The sequence below is a fragment of the Panthera uncia genome (assembly GCF_023721935.1).
Source record: "Panthera uncia isolate 11264 chromosome C1 unlocalized genomic scaffold, Puncia_PCG_1.0 HiC_scaffold_3, whole genome shotgun sequence".
NCBI classification, from domain to species: domain Eukaryota; kingdom Metazoa; phylum Chordata; class Mammalia; order Carnivora; family Felidae; genus Panthera; species Panthera uncia.
In genome coordinates, this window is record NW_026057584.1 from 6,520,882 (window position 1) to 6,525,983 (window position 5,102).

Genomic DNA, 5,102 nt, shown 5'->3' on the forward strand with positions numbered 1-5,102 from the left:
CGTTTCCTGGATTGGATGCTAGAGCATAGCGCCCCGCCCTCCCCCCATCGGGGAAAAGGGGCAAAGGCTACTTGGGACCCCTCGGCACTATTTTTCCAACTCCCTGTGAATCCACCATTATTTCCAAATAATGATTTGAAAGGGAAATGACTCCCGTGTAAAAGGAACACTGGGCCGCACAGGGGGAGCCACCCCAGACGGAACCCGGCGCCCCCAACGCACCAGCCTGGGGGCCTGTTGCCTCTAAGGCCTTGAACGCTCGTGGAAGTTGCTCAGGGAAAGCGGTTCCCGGAGCGATGGGCCCCAGGGTACAGGCACCTGAGAGGCTGGCCAGATGGAGGACTTACCCGTTTGTGCGTGATCTCAGCTTTCAGAGTCGTAGCAATCTCTCGATTATTTTTATCGATGGCCCTGACACTCAAAGATTGCGGATGGACGTTGCCTCAGTAAAGAATCAAGACCCAAATGGACTCTGAAATGCCATTGGCGGTTTCACAGTTTCACAGTGGGATCGCGAAGGCATAGACGCCCGCACACGTCAGGCCCCACAGCAGTCCCCGGCCAAAGACCCACGGTGTCTCCAGTTGCCCACGCACAGACACACGTGTTCTCTGCACAGACTGAATGGCTGGGGGCCTCATGAAAACTCAGCTTGCGGGGCCCCCGAAACTGCTCGTCAGCTCCGAGGTGGCCCACAGGTTCTGCGTCTCTAACAAGTTCCCAGGTGCCGCTGGGGCCCCTGGTCAGGCGACCCCATTTACAGCATCAGCGACCTCACCCAGGACACTGCGAATAGTCTCCATGACCCTCTCGTCTCTGGCTTCAATCCCAGCTCTTCAGAACTTATCATTGGATCTTTTTATTTATTTATTTTTAATGTTTATTTACTTTTTAGAGAGAGAGAGAGAGAGTACAAGCGGGGGGGGGGGGGGGGGGCAGAGAGAGAGGGAGACACAGAATCCGAAACGGGCTCCAGGCTCTGAGCTGTCAGTACAGGGCCCGACGCGGGGCTCGAACTCACGAACCGCGAGATCATGACCTGAGCTGAAATAGGACGCTCAACCAACTGAGCCCCCCGGGCACCCCGGGATTTTTATAAAACACAAGCATGTAACTGGGGTGCTTCAGAGACCATATCGTGTCAATTTGGGCTCGGTGTTCTTCTGTGGGTCATAACTTGAATTTATGGACAACGCAATTTGTCCTGCAAACACACGAGACGCGTCCCCATCAGCTGTGAACGGCCCCCTCGTGCCAGGAGAAAACAGTGGACGCGTCTCATGCAAGGTCTGTTATGTGCCAGGCGCTATGCTGAGCTCTTAACCCTCAGTCCTCCTGTGAGTTAGATGATTCTTATTCCCCCACTTAAACGGATGAGGAAACCAAGGCACAGAACGTTATGGATGCCACATTACCACCTCTTGGGGAAGAGACAGACTGTCATTTACATTCCATTCATACACCGTTAAAATTTGAATCGAGGAGTAGAAACCTCGAGGGGGAGGAGGTTGGCCTAATGCTCTCTTCATTACTGGCGTTCACGGCTCATTCCGAATCATCTAGAAATCACCCATTCCTAACAGAATACTCCTGCATCCTGCGAGCCCAAGCCCGTTGCAAAACCAAAACCAAAACCAAAACTCAATCTGCTACGCGATCGTCCGGGTGCAAGAAAAGCATTGGGCATGTGTTTAAAATTATGGTTTCCCTGCCTCTCGCCACCAGGGAGAGAGGTGCTCTTCGAGCAGGATGTGTTACCTAAGTCTCCGTGTGGTAAAGGAGACCAGAGAGCAAGTTTTCCTTATGTCACCCGAAATGAGAGGGACCGTCTCATTCGTGCTCCGAAAGAATGTTCCAAAGGGCCGGTGCCGAAGCCCGACCATCTCCACTGCCTTCACTCCCTCAATGAATCAATTATTCATAACGGTGAGTGATACTTGCAGAAGCTTCAAACAGAAATGACACCATGCGGAGACATCTTCTCCCTTCCCGTTCTCGCCCCAGCCCTGGAGGTTTACCCAAGAGTTACAGTGACCCCACAGGGGTTAACGTGCGCCTCGCCTCCCCCGTCTGCTTCACCCTGGAGGACTGAGATCGGTGTCGTCATGGGAATTATCCCACTTTCCCGAGGGGCCGTAGTTTTGTCAGTCACATTTTTGAAGTTTGCATCGATGGGTAAAAACTGGGGGGATGGTGAGAACCCAGGGGAGCTCCTAAAATCATTGATCCCAGGGTCTCCGGCCCCAGAGAGGAGAGAGGAGAGAGGTGAGTCCTGGCAGCAAATGAATTTGAAGGTGCTAGTTGCTGAGGGCCCCCTAGAATAAGGGGGAAAGACCAGGGGTCCCTCTATGCCTGGAGCCCTGTCATCTTCACGGGTACCAGGAATAACATCAATTGTTAGGCAAGACAAAGAAGATGAATACAGCGTGATACCAACTTTGTTCCAAATTTTAAAGAACCATAAATCAAAAGTCACAACCCTGAAAGAAAGTGCTTTACAATCTCGAGACACCGAGGAGCCAAAACCCCCTACCATGAGGGGGTCTGTATTCTGCTGAAGAATCTTAACTCCGAGAAAGTCAGCGCTGGCAGTCAAGGGCTCAAAACCGAATAGAAATGAAATCTTTAATTATTCATCCAACCCCTCAGTGTTTCACTTTTGCTTCTAAAGAACACAAGGCATGAGCGTGTTCCGGAAGCTGACAAAAGGTAAGCGAGCACAGTGTGTAAAAATCAGCCAAATATCCTTTTCTCCTTCCATCAAAGACTGTTGACGCTTTGGACACGTTCTTTCTTGATGCTAATTTAGGCTCCCTCATCGTCTTGATTTAAGGAGAAACTGTTTGGTGACGTCCCCGATCATCCCATGTTTGGAGAACATAGGATCGCTTTAGACCGTCAGCTGCACAGTTAAGATGCCAGTGCATTTCTTAATAAAGCTCATTTGAGGAAATTTCTGACTCTGTCAATCGGGGGGGGGGGGACGCTGTAATTATATTTTAAATCATTCAGAAACCTGCTGCAGATGGCTACACTTCTAAATACACCCAAACGAGTACCGTATTTATCCGTGGACCACCATCACGCTTATCCCCACAGCTCCCTGAGAAATTTCCCGTCTTGTCTTCTGTTCCTTCCAAATCTTCACAGATTTCACATCTTCCCAGAAAATCTAAACGATGCCCTTCCCAAACACACTCTATTCGTGCCAATTCTACGAGTCACAACAATCGCGACATTTACGGAGAGACAAAAAAAAGCAAAGGTTGGTAACATACCAGCTGAGGTAGGATTTTTGTCCGGCAGGATTTGCTTGCGCTGGAAGGATCCTGCTGGCCTCCCCCTTCTTGCAGAGGAAGGAGGCTTTTATAATCTGAGCTTTCTCAGCCCCGCCCTCCTCCCCGAGGCTCTTGGAACGAGAGGAACAAAAAAATTTAAGCAGCTAAGAGAAGACTGGAAAAGCCACGACCATAGCAATGTAGTGATCGCATCTGAGTGGCCAGAGCATAACTAGAGAACACGGTACTTTAAGTGCTAACAGAGGAAACACAAACATTCTCTCTCTTGGCTTCCAATGTCAGTGTTAAGTCACACAAGCATTTAATTTCTACAATTTATGGCACATCTTAAAAACCACAAATGAAATCGGAAATGCTCATTATGGAAGGTGACGACAAGATCAATGAATAGGTGAAAAGCTTTTAATTGATTAGAAGAAAATCATAAAGGACATTTAATAAACTTTTTTTTTTTTTTTTTTTTTTTTTTTTGCAGTTTCTGTTCACTTTGTCTACACCAACTCAGCGCTGGGCTAGCTGGGGTGTCGAGGGGTAGCAGGCTGTCTCAGCAAGGCTAGCTTCATTCACTTGTAGTAACACCTACGCCTTCTTAACACTTGGCCTTGGTAGTCACTCCACCAGCAAGGCTGAAAAGTAATCATCATCAGGGGGCGGCCATCAGCCGTCTTATTGAAATGATGCACCACAAACATCATTTCAATAGTTTTGTCATCGGTAATGCTCTTGGAGTGTTGGCTGTTCTTCCTTTCTTTTTTTTTTTAAGATTCTTTTAAATGTTTATTTACTTATTTTGAAGGAGTGATCCCGTGCCACGCAAGCAGTGGAGGGGCAGAGAGAGAGAAGGACAGAGAATCCCTTCAGAGCGGAGCCCGACTCAGAGCTCGATCCCCTGAACTGTGAGCTCACGACCTGAGCCAAAAATCAAGATTTGGACACTCAACCCACTGAGCCACCCAGGCGCCCCTGAGATTTTATTTTTAAGTAATCTCCGCACCCAATGCGGGGCTCGAACTCACAACCCTGAGGTCAAGAGTCACACACTCTCCCTACTGAGCCAGCCAGGCACCTTGCCTGTTCTTGCTGTGACGTATTTATATATGAAGTATGTGCTACAGGCAAGAAGTGAGAGGATAGTATAATTTTAAAGTTGATTACATAGTACAAACAAATGCAGAAGTGTTAGAGATTGAACATAAGGAATGTCAGGGGCAATTCCATCAAGGCAGAGGGATCCGAGCACGATCTAAAAGGAGGGATAAGATGCCATCAACAAAAGCAGTAGCTGTTATAAAGAGCATTCTTGATTCAGAGGGAGAAACCCCCTATGACAAAGAGAAACAAAACAACTCAACATAGGACCACAAACTAATACTCTGAGGGTCAGGCAGGTCATGAAAATGAATGGAGACACCAAGGGCAAGGCAATAGGGAAGAGTGGGGACTGTGGAAAACTGGGTATGACCCATACTGCATTTGAATGAGGACCCGCATGAGAAGAGGTCTAGCAAGAGACAGAGAGAGAATCAGAGAACTCGCAAAATCACCCTTGATGTGGATCCCAGGACTAAAACTCCCACCTTCCTACGATCCCCTTCCCTGACCCCCACACACCTATGCATACAGACAGAGCCCCTGGATCCCGTCCTCTGTTTCCTGAGCCTGCAGTCTACACAGCATTCTTCTAGGTATTTTCAGACATAAAGGAACCAGAAGGCAGAATCTACAATCTAGTGTGAAACTCAGAAAACGAATCGGAAAGGACTAGAAAGCTAGAAAATTATAGAGACTGAAGTCCAAAGTGCA